We start from the raw sequence: 15,642 nt of genomic DNA, 5'->3' as shown, positions 1-15,642 counted from the left end.
CACCTGCATGTAATTCTATTACCCTTTGATTCCTTTTTATTGCATACAACGCACTGCTTGGCTCTGTGCCAAGTGCACATTATCTCAGTCGTTAGATACCCCCCATCACGAGACAGAAGCGTTTGACTTCTGGACGGGTCTGTTGTAGTTCTATGGGTGGATAGAGGTTGTTGTTTACATTGAATAAAGCAGACGACAAAATGGCGATTTTTTTCTGTCGGAGCGAACGTTTATTTCAAAGGTGAAAAGTATCAAGTTATAGATGTTTTTAAACCCATTGGGACGTTTGAATGCTACACAATAAGAGATATTAATGGTTTCACGAAAACAGCGTTCAAGTATGAATTGACAGCCGTCAGTGACATGGAGGATTTGATGAGAGATAGCGACGACAACGCACTGGCGGCTTGTCTAGAAGTCGAATCATCGGTAGTATCCACAAGGTTTAAAATAAGAACAGAAAAAGAGCTACAAGATCTTGCCATGAAACGAATTGAGGGGACAACCGACAAACAAACCAAATGGGGAGTCAACTTATCCCAAGGTTTGTTTGAACTTCTATCGCTTAGATTTGTCCTAGTTCTCAATAAAAATAAAATAATAAAAACAAATACAACCTCAATTTATTTCCGAGCATTGAATAGGGCCTATATAAAGTAAAATAATTATTAACTAAATTATAAAGGGTACATTAGTGGTGTCAAACTATATTTGAAAATTCTCTAAATAAAATTTGCATAAAGTTAACAAAAATAGAGTCTAAATAAAAATCATGACAAAATGACACAGCAACTTTAATACTATTTATAATAGAAAAAAATTGCCCTACCTGAAAAGATACCTTTACTCCTAAAGTATCACAACTAAAGTATCTGAATTGTTTTCAGATTGGCTCAGAGAATCCCATCTGTGAACAGAATTTCAATTGCTGACAGCTGTTGAGTAGGACAGTTGCCTTCGTCGGTTTTACGCAGGGGCCCGGAAACAGAACGGAGAATCATATTCAAAATCAGCTCTCGTTGAGACTCGAGCCTGCAGAAATCGTTACTTGAATTCACCTCCTTTTGGAAAAGCAATAAATTTGATGAATGATCGATCAAACCATGTTCTTTCCCGGTTGATTAAGGGGCAACGCGGCGATGGCAAAGGTGTGACAACTCATCGTGAGCCCATACCCGATGGAGATCTGCAGAAAATATATTCCTCAGCCACTTTATCCAACACAAATCCTAAATCCCTAGTTAGGGAAGTTTGGTTTGAAATTACACTTCATCTTGGACGGCGAGGTCGTGAAGGACTTCGGAATTTGAAAACAGGTTCAATGATGTTCAACAATGCAACAATAAATAACAACACAGTTCACATCAACTTCACATCTTCTAGAGACTGGACTGGCTGTAGATCGTCCTTTTCAACTCCCAATCCTTGTTGTATGTTTATCCTTGTTAAACTGTATTTTTTTCTCATAACGTTCAGTCCGTTTACTCATGTTTTCTCTTCGCACACGCTATTGTCTGACTGCCGCCAATATATTGTGGCTGGCTTATTGTATATACAACTTTGTAAAGATTGCGTGATTACAAATTTAAATTGCAATAGCCATCGACCTAAAATATAAACTCTTCCACATCGATTTGATGTAAAACAACCGTTAGACTACCCTGACGCGAACATTATTTCTTAAATACTAAACAAAATACTACAGTATGAAGAGGAATACTTGTACCTGAGCATGACGACTTTGTGATGCCTGGCAAATAGCCACACATAACCCCTTGGTTATGTGAAGTTATTGGGATCTCCATTCAGCGGAATGATATGCCTCACAAACAATGCAACGGGGCCTCCGTAGCTAAGTTGGTTAGCGCACGTGCTTTGTAAGATAATGTTTAAAGTTACATATCATATCAGCAGCAGATGGGGTTTATGTCCACTGCAGTACCTGCATCTCTAGCAGCTTTTTTTAGCTAAGAAACCTGCAAGCCCATTATCTTTAATACTAGCACGACTGGGAATCCACTCAAAGCAAACAGAAATTCCTTGACTATTGGTTACACAGAAAAAAATATTCAAGAATAATGATCAGGGTTTTTTGCCAGCTAAACACTAGTAGTGCCTACAGTGAGCTAAACGAATCCGTGAAATTAACAGTTCTATAGGTGTAAACCCTGCTAGAAACTGATAGGGGAACAAAACAGCTGTCAGTTCGACACCGACGAGTAATTTGGCAGCTCATAGTGTCTTGAGTATCTGGCTCAGGTACAAATAAAGCAGCCCCAGCCCTTCCACTCCCCTGAAACCATCAGTAAACAGTTGCAGAAAATTCGCCCATTTTTGATGAATTTGCTCCAGGCAAGATGCTTTCATAGCAAATAGAGATCATTCCCTTTAACACCATCGAAGACAAGCGAAAGGAAACGGGAAATCAGGTGACAGGAAGGAAAAAAAGGGGGGGGGACGGGAGGTGGAGAGGGGAGGGGGGACTCTCCTCTACACAATAAATTTATTTACGTAAGTATTTTTACAAACATGCTGAGAGCGTATAGTTACATGCAACAAGTTATGCCACTGTCATACAAACAATCATACACAGAAGGTTGTAACACACAAGAAGCAGAATTATTATACACTGGGTACATCTTCAGGGTATACCGTAAAACCCTCAGTCTTCTCCGTCCATTTTCTACAGTCACATATACCAATTTTGATTTGGATGAGATGACCAGGTAGAAAGTTTTTCACCCAGCTCAGCATATTACCTGTATTTCCACTACTTTCATCTTGATTAATATCGCATCCATCCACACCATAGCATGTGCCTTCTCTGTATCAAGAAACACTCCCAATACAGATTCTTTATTACGGAGAGCCCTATAAAGTAACAACATGATCAACTCAGGAATCCACTCTGAATAAGGGATAAAATATTACAAAAATATATAAACCAAAGTAGCCTAGGTTAGCTTAATCATTTTATCCATTGTCGTGCATAACGCCAAAGTCAAAGCTATAGGTCTGTATGATCAAGGGAATGACGTAGGTTCCCCAGGCTTAGCAACAAGTATGGCTGTCCTCCAACGGTACGGTAACTGCATCTTAGTCCACGCTGTATTATACAACAGCAATATCACATTCAAACAATGGTCAGGGAGATGTGAAATCGGTGAAATGCCATCAGCTCTTTAGGATGAGTCATTAGTACAGTGCAGAGCCTGTTTCAATTCAGTTAATGTAAAGTCGTCACAAAGGCCATCAAACATGATCTAATCGAATTTCTGCTTTGATTTCACGTCTTCCTTATGGGCTAAACGTTCCGGGTGGTAGTTTTCTGGGCTTGATACAAAAGCAAAGTTATCAGCCAAAACATTACATTTCTCCTCATTACTAGCATACTGACACCCACGTGATATAATAGTAGGCACATGACTGGACTTGCACTTTGAACTGAGAAGGCCAGACTCAAGCCCAGACTTGCTTCATAGGTGGGCTACAGTTCATATTTGAACAAAAACTATGCAAATAATACTTATGTGTTTTCTTCACGATACTTTGTGCTACAGCGTTAGCCCTCTTGCAACACAAAATGTCCTCAGATAATCTAGTTCGCTGTGCTCTGTGCTTAGCTATCTTTGTTTTCCTAGTGACGTGTGTGCACGCATCACTCCATCATGTTACAGGGGTTTTGATGAAGGTTTTACGCGGGATTCTGGGAATGCTTTCATAAGCAGCTGTGTTCATTGCCTCTGTTGTTTTGTCAGAGAAAACAAAATATCTTAAAATAGCTTACCGGTAGCCTGATTGGTTTTTTTTTTCTTTATTTATTTATTTATTTTTTGTTTTGTTTTGTTTTATTTGGGGAGAGTGGGGGGGGGGGAAGTTAACAGTATGATTGATACCAAAAGAAGTCCAGAGGAAATACAGACACGGTAGTGATCACGGCCACAGCGAGAGCAATGGACCATGTAGCCCGAGTGCTTAGATCTGCAGTGCATAGTGATAAGTCAATTGCTGACAATTTACCAGATCTTACATCTAGGCGAGTACCAGGCCCATAATTCAACCCCAAAAGCCGCTGTCACAGATAAAATTGTGTAAGGTGTTAACATTTGTATTGATATAGGTACTACCCCACAGCCTATGATATGATATTAAAGTCTCCACAAATTACATATATGACGAGGACTTGACAAGACCTTAACATCATTAGGATAAGTTCTATCGCACGCATTGTTCAGCACTGACCAGGTTCTATCCTGACATTCACTGGATTTAAATGCTGGTAGTTTTATCTCAGTAACAGAAAGACTTGCCTTGTACAACCCAGCCAACCCACCTTGGGCTTCCTCCCACTATCCACTCCTCTCTATGTACTCTCACTACAGCATACACTGGAAGAGTAAAACTATCATTAGGTTTCAGAAATGTTTCCTGAAGACATACAATGTCAGACTGGAGGATGAAACCAGACACATACTGTTTAAATAGGCAAACAGGAAGTTAATGTTCTGATACAGAACATCAAAACCCATTAGTAATAAAATATGTAACAAAAGCGTAAAGAGGAAAATATAGATTTACTTTAGTCATTATGAACATTTGTTCCTTATTTGCTTAAGAAGAGCAGACAACTCTTGTGATTTAATTTTTGCTTTGCCCAGTTGATGATCACAGCATTTAGCAATACATTCAAACATACTGACTTCTGAAGTCTTAGAGACTATAACACATTGGAACAAAACTTCAGTAAGAAAGACAGTTATATCTACCATTGTTACAGCAGAGTACACATCAGTTTGTACATTTTAGCATCACGATCTGTTTGAGTAGCCACTGATTTGTCCGTGGCCTCACAGAGCGGCTTATGCTGGTGGAAGATGGTCGATTAGTCAGTCTAGCAGGGAACCAAGGTTTTCAATATACAGACTCATCAAAGTTTGGGTCATGGGAGAAATTGACATTTTAATTTGTTTGTTCCCCAACAAGCCTTGGGGTATCTGTGTACGAAACTTTCTCTGTAGTCTTGATGTACTCGGCTTTGTGTGCCTCCTTTACGGCTGTACAGCCACCAAAAGCAGCACTGTGCTGAACAGAGCAACTCACACACTTCCGTGTGTCTTTGCTTGTACAAGAATCTTATATATATATATATATATATACAAGGACTCCCTATATATATATATATATATATATATATATATATATATATATATATATATATATAGGGAGTCCTTGTACTATGCTGTTCACAATGTAAAAGTTGTTAAAGTCATCCGTGGGAGAGAGCTTTTATATATATATATATATATATATATATATATATATATATATATATATATATATATATATATATATATATAGAAGTAGTAAGAGGCACTACTACGAGGCTTCAACATGTTCAATGAACGTTACCTACTCTGCGGGACAGAAGATTAGAGCTGTTTGGCTTGGTCAGGCCTAGACGCAATCGTTCCGGCAAGGCTGTCGAAGGCAAACAGCCAGGGCACGTGTTGCGATAAAGACTTACGACATGCTCGCGGATATTTACCGATAACGCCTGTAAGCTTATGTGCTTCTGTTAGTGGTTTTCGGTTAAAACTGACACAAATAAATATTTTGAACATTGAAGCCTTTGTATTATGGCGAATAAGCAGACCAATAAGATAAAGAAATGACTGACTGCCCTCTTAATCTTGCAATCACACAAAGAAAGCAGAAAATACACGTACATGTATAATTTAAAGCACAATCGAAAAGGAAATAAGGGGTCTATATTATTGCAAATGTTGATCTAGAATTACCGAGTTTAATGGATTTATCAGCTTTTTGTGTAAGATTCGGTAGAGCCTAAATCTTATAACCTACACTGTTTGGTAGTATTTGTTTCATTCCTACCGGTTTATCTTGATCGGTTTGAAACAAACTCGAGGTACTGGTCGTTATTGTAATCATTGTGATCCCTTACAAAGTTTTGTATTCAACACTAAGATAAATGGACATAGATCGCAGATGGAAGTTAGGTGTGCCCTAATAACATCACTCCCAATGTAAAGTTGTAAGAATCGCAGAAAAAAGAACTGAGATAATGCTTCGCGGTTTTCATTTGTGTTTATATTAGGAGGTCTTAGGGCCATTTCTGAAGACGGAGATGAAAGCAAAAGATTTTCTATTGTATATAAATCCATGGGAAATTACGTTTCCGTAGAGGGGATAAACTGTTGGAGTCTATATAAACTAACGGCCAAAAGAAACTTTACAAAGAGTTCAAATCAATTTATTTTGCAAAAGCAAAAAACAGGATGACTGAAGTTTAATATATTGAAAAAACCGATGACTTAGGATACTGAAAGTCTGGAATAAGAACGGACAAAGTAGCCGTCAACTCATTTTACAATTGAACAAAGAGAGTAGGAGAAGAATAATAGCCATTCCTTCTTGGTTAACAATGGGCAGAATATACAAAAAGTTGATTATTTTTAAAATGAGTCAATATCAAAACCAACCAGTATCGCGTTTGGCCACCCCTTGCTTCAATGCATCCAAAAACTCCCCGGCGCATAGAAAAAGTCAGTTGTCTAATGAGATGGGGTTCGTTGCCATTTATCTTGGTGGGTTAACACCAGTTCTTGTCGGTTGTCTGCAAGGTGTGGGCGTTCTCTTACTCGACGACCCATGCTATCCCAAAGGTATTTTGTGGGGGACAGGAAGTTCTGCACAACTCGAGCTACAGGACACCACGTGTCTGCTATTGAAGGAATGGCAGGACAGCAGGACGTAGAATTTCACCCATATAACATTCAGCTGTTAGGTTCCCGTAGATTATGACCAATGGTGTCCGTTCCTCTCCACAAATCCCATCCCACACTATCACTCTGCTGCCACCAAAAAGCACCACCTCCTGGAAGCATTATGCAGCCTTTCGTTTGCCTATTCGACGGTAAACTCGCTGTCTGCCATCGACTTGAAACAGGCAGAAATGATTTTCATCCGTGAAAACAGGACGATGACGTCACTGTCAGGAAAAGGTCCATCAGGTGTAAGGTGCGCAGGTACCCGTCTTCTCTGGGCGTAGTTACCCTAGGCCTGTCTGTTCTTGGCCTGCCCGATGTCTGCCCTATCTGTCTGTAACTTTGCTATACGTTTGACACAGTTACACGAGAGCAGCCGAAGGTCATTGCAATGTGAGAATGGGTGGCTCCCATGGATACCATCCAGGGCCCTCGCGCATTGATCTGGAATCAGCCGAGGCATTGCTTTGGTGGATTTTAGTCCAGTGCAGTAGGCAACTGCAGCACAATGTGTGTAACGTTTTTATACGCTTATTATATGTGCAGTTGCGGCCATCCATGGGTCACATGATTTTTCAACTTGTCACAAAACAAATTTGTGTGGACGTATATGACGCTTGTCGCACATAGAGATATGCTTCGTACAATGTTTTCCAACAATAATTTTTTTTATTAATTTGCATAAAAGACCGGTTAAATTTAACTCACGGAGTCGTAAAGTTTCCTTTGGCCGTCAGTTTATAAATACGTATATGTAGATGTTAAGTTATCCTTAATGTTTTTATTGGGTGTAAGGGAGATCGGCCCGGGTAATTGTGGAAGTGGAGTAAGTGCGGACCGTGGCAAATATTTTGAATTCTGCCTATTATGTAAATATTTAATAAAGTCACCCGACCCACCAATGCAGCCGCAACAGGCCTGAAAATCTACATGAAAAAACCACCCCACCCAAGCATACAACAATTGCGTTCCCTCTAGTATCAACATGTAACCCAGAGTCTGATTTTCTCAGTTTTTCTAATGTTCACGAAATAGGCCTTTTTGCATTTTATAACACTGAATTTCCCCCTAAAATATGCCTCCAACCTCCACTTTACTTAAGAAGTCAATAACTTGATATGTTATCTACGTTCACACGAAATTGTGTTTTTCTCAATTGATCGGAAAGTATTTCAGATAACGACAAATCGTCTTACAGCACGGTCTCTTTCAGATCACTGTAACAACCTAACCAAGCCTCGCGCAGCTGTCATTGAAACATGTCCTCATACATCATTTTATAAGCAATTTCAAATCTTAATGACCACTTTGTACGTACAGGGAAAATGATATACATAGGTCATTTTTTATTTGTTTTTTGGAGAAGGTTCATTTTCTGTGGTGATTGTATCTAATTGCCGGTAACGCACAATGTACATCAAAGCAGGACAAGACTGCATGGAGACCTTTCATGACTCAAAAGACCAGCATGCAGTCGGTGGGTCAGTCATACGTACCCAGGCCGAGTAGTGCCTACTTCTACCTCCATGGCTTACCCTGGCGCTCTGCCATTTATAGCCTCTTCCGTTCGTCTTTGGGAGCTTACAAAGATTCACGAAATGGTATGCATGCGCGTCATACTTGACACAGGTACCAACCCGCTGTTTACGAGCATATTAGAACTTCAAGACAGAAAACACCTTGACAAATATTTATTTATTTAACAGTTCAAAAATGTGGACGTAATTATTTTTAATCCATGCATGGGCACAATTTAAAAGTTAAACTTTACATACACATATCATATTTTAACCGCTTTTCGTGTCTACTTACATGAATTGATGTGCATATAAATTGTTGAAAAAGTCCGAAGACAACAGAACACAGAAGAAATAATGAACTGATTTCATTTCCATCAGGAGCCTCTACTTTGTGGCCAGATGTAGCCACATTAATTACACAATTAATTACCAGCCAGGATTATGTAGATATTTTTATAGTGTCCTATTTCTATCATCTGCACTATCCTAAGACAAATATGTCCAAAATCCTACCAAAACCCCAAAATAATCATTGTTATCAGTCAGAAATGGCCCTGTGGAATCGGCCCGTGTTTAGCTCTCAGTATCATAAAAGCAATTGTTTTAGCTGCTGTGCATGTTATGGCAGCTGACTTTCAACGTTTTTCATACCACCGTTTGCAGTTGAGGTTTTATTCTAACTCATCACATAACTGCTTATGTTTACATTCCCCCTTTACTGAAGAAATCAAATGTGTAAAAATGACGGGGTTCTGTGTTTTTTGAGTGATGATGCTACTCCATTAATTTTGTCCTACGTCCTAATGTTTACGTCCTACCTAGCCCCTATTATCTTACGTCATAATGTTTACGTCCTACCTAACCCTATTGTCCTAGCTCCTAGTGTTTATGTCCTACCTAACCCCTATTGTCCTACGTCCTAGTGTTAACGTCCTACCTAACCCCTATTGTTTACGTCCTACCTAACCCTTATTTTCCTACGTCCTAGTGTTTACGTCCTACTTAATCCTTATTGTCCTACGTCCTAATGTTTACGTCCTACCTAACCCCTATTTTCCTACGTCCTAGTGTTTACGTACTACTTAATCCGTATTGTCCTACGTCCTGATGTTTACGTCCTACTTAACCCCTATTGTCCCGCTTAACAATGTAACGACTAGGAGTCTTTAGGTGTGTTCACATACTGTGTTTGGTGCTAAAATGTTCAAAAACACTTAGGTCCTACAATCTTACACCATCTTTTATATTTAGTCACTCGTTACAAAAAAAGAATGAAAATTCTACGAGAGACTGTTTTTGTACTAGTACATATCACAGCTTACAATATAAAGCCTGTCGAAACCAAAATGTCTTCAGTACGTTCGAATCAGCCTCCAAATATACCAGTATACATACAATTATGTCCAAATGTATCACTCATGTGCAGACCGTCTAAAGTGCTGTTACTTGTCTCCGCCATAAACTGAACATATCACGTCTGGTTAGCCACGTTACGTACAAGAATGAACTGCATTAAAAACGTTCACAGGAATGCATGTGTGGTAAAAATTGATTTAACTTCACTGTGCTTCACACAATCAGTAGTGTCTATAATATAAAAGTCTACGATATGGAAAGTCACGAAAAGTACAAAAATAAAGCAACCTTTATATTTTCTATTAGCGTAGGTTTAACATAATTGGGTCGAAAAAGCTATGTTAATGGAGAATTATTAGATGCCACAGGTCATGAATTTATCAAAATGCAGTGTTTTCATCAGAACTGATAAACATTTTGTTAGAAAACAATGCAGAGAAATCCCACAAATTAAATTTGTGACTGTGACTGTATATTTTTGGGTAATTTTTTCTAGTTAATTTGGTGTTTTATTTTCATTTTCACTTTAGTCTTTGTCGTGCTTGTGATTACTTTATGACAAATATTCTTTTCCTTTGTGCAAAAACCGGAGAAAATTTCTTTTATTTTAGTATCTACTCCACTGAGACTCGCTAGTGGTACCAGAACTGTTCAGCTGTGGACAGGACGTTTGGAAGTCTTCCACAGTGGCAAATGGGGGACAGTATGTGGAGATCAGTTCACTGATCTCAACGCCGGGGTTGCTTGCCGTGCTCTAGGCTACAGGTATTTTATTTCATCAGCAGTGAATTTTTACAGTAACCTGGTGGCATATCAGTCAATGTTTCTATTTGTTTCTGTATTTAAAAGTGGGATAAAGGTCGTCATATTGGAGAAATGCTCAGCGTTGTCGAAATAGGGTCGTCTGTTTTACATGTAGCATTCTCCAGAAGAAAATTTTGTAAGTTTGTACTTCACTAAGTGAAAATATATCTCGTTGTATATTTGTATAAACGGAGGAAATACAAGATACAATGTGAAAATAATAGGTACATTGATCCATAAAAAGGCATTGAAAACTTAAGTTTAAAAGTCATAAACGAGTAAGCCATTTGTCGTTACATAGTGTTTTTTGTTTCATCAATCTCCCACCTTAAACTATGTTACCTTCCTTTCAATTCCGTCTTACTCTATTATATGGGTTTTTATGTTGTTTTTGCTCTTAGCTCCCCTGTTCCATCTTCATTACGCTGTTTTGTTACAGTTTTGGATATGCTGTTACAAATGCTTGGTTTGGAGCTGGCACGGGACAGATTTGGCTGGACAAGGTTGTTTGCTCAGGATTGGAGACTGATATATCCGAGTGTTCACATAATGCTTGGGGAAAAATTCACTGCACCCATAGGGAAGAAGTTGGGCTTGCCTGCTTAAAAAGGCCAGAAAAGTATTCTGGTAAGGCAAAATACTAATGGTTACGTCATCTGGTTTTCATTTCATCCTCATTCTTTCATTCACCTGTTTTTGTCACATAGTATGCATGCACATCTTTATGTAATAATGCAAAAAATATAAAATCAACATCAGCAGGCAAGAAACGCAAATTTGAACTTAAAATTAAAATTGATGGAGACAATGTGCAAATAAACAGCAAGCATTCCCACAAACATTAAATGCAAAATGGTCTCTCATAAAAGGAGAAAGACACAGACTTGTCGTCCAATATACCGACACGTTTTCGTGGATATACGTGGATATACCGCACTGAGGTGGCAGGAATTCGAATATGAAAGAAAGGAATTCGAATAATGAAAACATTCGCATAAAAAATGAAAGTCTTTAATTTTAGTGCATGTCTACATAAACCAGGATTCTGTTGGTGGACTATATGTCTCCGACGCCTAGTCCCTGCTGGTAGACTATATGTCTCCGAGGTCTGGTCCCTGCTGGTAGACTATATGTCCCCATGGCCTGGTCCCTGCTGGTAGACTGTATGTCCCCATGACCTGGTCCCTGCTGGTAGACTATGTGTCCCCGAAGCCTGGTCCTTGCTGGTAGACTATGTGTCCCCGACGCCTGGTCCCTGCTGATGCAGAATGTGTCCCTGAGACCAGTTCCATGCTGGTGGACTATGTAACGCGGGGGCCATTTCCCTGCTAATGGACTATGTGCCCCAGAGGCTTAAATCATGGTAACAAACTATGCTTCACCAAGGCCTTGTCCCTGATAATGGACTATGTGTCCCGAGGCCTGGTCCGTGTCAATGGAATACATGTAAGCACCCCAGCGGTCTGGTCCCTGTCGATGGAATACATGTAGGCATGCCCGATGCATGGTCTCTGCCGATGGAATACATTTAAGCGTTCCTGTGGCATGGTCCCGTCGGTGGAATACATGTAGGCATCCTGGGGGCCTGGTCCCTGCCGATTGAATACGTGTAAACATATCTGAGGCCTGACCCTTCCTGATAGAATACATGTAGGCATCCGCTAGGCCTGATCCCTGTCCATGGAATACATGTAAGCATCCCCGAGGCTTGGTCCCAGCCGATAGAATACATGGACACATCCCTTACGCCAGGGCCTTCCTGGTGGAATACATGTAAGCATCCCCAAGACCTGGACCCTGTCAGTGGAATGCATGTGAGCATCCTGGGGGCCTGGTCCCTGCCCCATGGAATACATGTAAGCATCCCCAAGACCTGGACCCTGTCGATGGAATACATGGGAGCATCCTGGGGGCCTGGTCCCTGCCTCATGAAATACATGTAAGCATTCCCAATGCCTGGTCCCAGCTCATAGAATGCATGTAAGCATCCCGTAGCCAGATCTACAGTGTAAGCATCTTTCTGGCCTGGTCCCTGCCGATGGAATACATATAAGCATCTTTCTGGCTTGGTCCCTGCCGATTGAATACATGTAAATATATCTGAAGCTTGGCCCTTCTAGATGGACTACATGTAGGCATCCCCAAGGCCTGGTCCTTGCAGATGAAGTACATGTAAGCATCCCCAAGGCCCGGTCCATGCCGTTGGAATACATGTGAGCATCCCTGAGGCCTGATCACTGCCGATGGTAGACATGTAAAAGCGTCCCGAGGCCTGGTTTCTCTTGATAGAATACATGTAAACATCCCGATGCCAGGTCAAAGGGGTAAGCATTCCCGAGGCCTGCTCCCTGCCGATAGAATAACTGTGAGCATCCCTAAGGCCTGGCCAATTCAGATAGAATAAATGTAAGCATCCCCGATGCCTGGAGCCTGTCAATAAATTACATAAAAGCATCCCGAAGTCCTGGTCCCTGGCGATGCAATACATGCATTCATCCGCAAGGACTGGTCACTGCTGATGAAATGAATGTAAGCATCCCCGAGGCATGGTCCCTGCCGTTGAAATATATGTAAGTATCACCATGACCTGGACCCTTTAGGTGGAATACATGTAAGCAGCCCTGAGGCCTGGCGAATTGAATACATGTAACCATCGCCGAAGCCTGGTGCCTGACGATAAATTACATAAAAGCATCCCCGAGGCCTAGTCTATGAAGATGGAATACATGTAAGCATCCCCGTGGCTTGGTCCCAGCCGATAGAAGTCAGGGAAACATCCCTTCAGGCCAGGGCCTTCCTGATGGAATACATGTAGGTCTCCGAGGCATGGTCCCTACCAACGGAATGCATGTAAGAATCCACGAGGCCATGTGTATTACACTGTTTTAATGTTATTGTATGATAAATATAATCAAATAAAACGTTTGAGTATTTCTGGACTTGTGACGTGTGCTAAATTGCAGTGAACATTACTCCTTCCATTTACCTAATTCTGCTCTAGCCACGGTAATAGGGGACGTGTAGATTGCTATTATTTAAGCGTGAATACGAACAGTCAGCATATATGCATTTGTTTATTCCATTGGTGTTTTACGCTGTTCTCAAGAACATACAACTTATACCACTTGTGGTCGGAGGAAACCAGGTAGAGCCGTCAGAAAAGATACGACCGGCCGCAAATTGCTGGCAGACTTTCCCTCTTACGACCGTAGAGAAAGTCAGCGTAGGAACCGCATTGGTGATAGGCTTCTGGGTCATTGCGCGGCGCTGGCGAGCTAACCCCTTCGGCCACGGAGGCCTCGGGACAGTCAACATAAGACACTGACTAGCCGAGACTAAAACCAGAGCAGTAAGGACAGTGTGACAGTTGACAAACGGTCACATTTAACCGTTAAAGTAGGGCCCCTGGTCACTTAATCACGCACACAGCTCTAATAGCGATTGTGCACCTGAACACAAATTACAACAGTGATGAAAAATTGTGTCCAAGAGATGAAAAATAACTACGTAACATGGTTTGTAGTGTGGACTGAACCACTTCATTTATTTTATCAAATATGAAATCCTCTGTTTGTCGTTTTTGTGTGCATTTTTTTGAAAATTATAGATAAAGCATAAGTTGACATGAATTAGTCTTATCTGAAAAATGTTCTTTTCCATTTGCAACCCACAGGAGCTCCTTTAAGGCTTGTTGATGGTTTTGGATATAATGATAGTCTAAGTGGCCGTCTGGAAGTGCTCTACAAGAACATATGGGGAACAGTATGTCACGACTTATTCACTCTCAAGACTGTCAGAGTGATTTGCAATCTTCTTGGTTTCAGGTAGAAAACAACAATTTACATGTAACAGTATGTTTATTGTGCAAAATGATATATCGTTACAAGTGTGTTAGCCGGTGTCAGGGCGCGAGATGGCACCCAGATGGGGCGCATCTAAAGTCAGGCTCGTATCCAAATTGCACATCCAAACTCAGGCTCGTATACTAATTGCGCTTCTAGTGTCAAACCAGTATCCAACAGGCGCAACGAATCTTGGCTCCTATCCAAGTGGCGCATCTAAGGTCAGAAACGTGCCCAAAGGTCGCATCCAATGTTATATGTATTCAATCCAATGTCAAACTCGTATTGCAACGAAAGGTGCAACCAAAGTTAAACTCGTATCCACTCGTGTCCTCAACACTGCCAGAGTAATTTGGAATCTTCTTGGTTTCAGGTTGGTAATATCACTATGCACATATCAATATGTTCATATAAAGTCAGACTCATGCCCAAAAGGCGCTTCCAAAGTCAAACTCCTATCCAAAGGGCGCATCCAAAGCCAGGCTCGTATCAAATAGGCAATTCCAGTCGTACCCAAGGGGCAGATTCACAGTCACAACTTTTCGGAACTCTTGGTGGTTTGACCCCGTTTTGGAAAGTTATTTGTTTCGACCTATAGTTTTCTAGCGTTGGCCACTGCATCAAATGGACCCGTGCGATTCATGACAGCTGTATGCGAGTTATATCTGCTCGCTGTCGTCTTACTCACTTCGTGTCTGTGTTTTATGCTAATGAAAGACATGTTTTTTGTCTGTTGGGACTCACAAGGACATACACCTGAGACTGTCACGAAACTAAAATATATGGATGTCATGTAATAGACCGAGTGTGAAGCAGTAGCACGTTTATCTTTGCAATTTGTGTTGTTCTGGTATCTTTCATTCTGACACCATGATGTTAACTCAGCTTTTCTGTTTCGTCACAGCTCTGGTTATAAAGTGGAAAATTCCAATTTCCCAGCCACGAATGGACAGATTTGGCTGGACAGCGTTGTTTGCTCAGGCGGGGAAACTGATATATCTGAGTGCTCACATGATGACTGGGGAGTAACTGACTGCCCAGCATAACGAAGACGTATGGCTTGTCTGCTCGAATACCCCAGGTAAATCTGCTAAAATGCGCGTCAACGAACAAAATATTAAACAGTGCTGTCAAATGAATTCCCATCAAATGTAGTCAAAATGAGAATACACTTTCTTGCTGAGTTTGCCTAAATGTTCGTTCTGCTGCTGCGCGATACTTGACGTAGGAGATGTCATTCTACCGTCCACAATTTACTAGCTCCATTGAAGTATTTTGGAAATATTTTTCGTTATCCGGGAGTTAAGTATTCCATGTTTTCGGAACACATTGCTT

General features: G+C 40.8%; 1 protein-coding gene across 5 annotated transcripts in view; it reads left to right on the top strand.

Annotated features, from left to right (window-relative positions):
- Positions 1-15,642, top strand: part of LOC135462920 (uncharacterized) — a 35,675-nt gene that overhangs the window by 5,102 nt on the left and 14,931 nt on the right. For all 5 annotated transcript variants that reach the window (XR_010443506.1, XR_010443505.1, XM_064740230.1 and 2 more), the window contains 4 exons: positions 10,273-10,426; positions 10,905-11,092; positions 14,139-14,289; positions 15,212-15,388. The gene's annotated coding sequence lies outside the window, so the exon portion shown is untranslated. The remainder of the gene's footprint in view (positions 1-10,272; positions 10,427-10,904; positions 11,093-14,138; positions 14,290-15,211; positions 15,389-15,642) is intronic.

Source organism: Liolophura sinensis, chromosome 2 (assembly GCF_032854445.1).
Source record: "Liolophura sinensis isolate JHLJ2023 chromosome 2, CUHK_Ljap_v2, whole genome shotgun sequence".
NCBI lineage: Eukaryota > Metazoa > Mollusca > Polyplacophora > Chitonida > Chitonidae > Liolophura > Liolophura sinensis.
The sequence above is the reverse complement of the archived record's forward strand: the minus strand, read 5'-3'. Positions and strand labels throughout refer to the sequence as shown.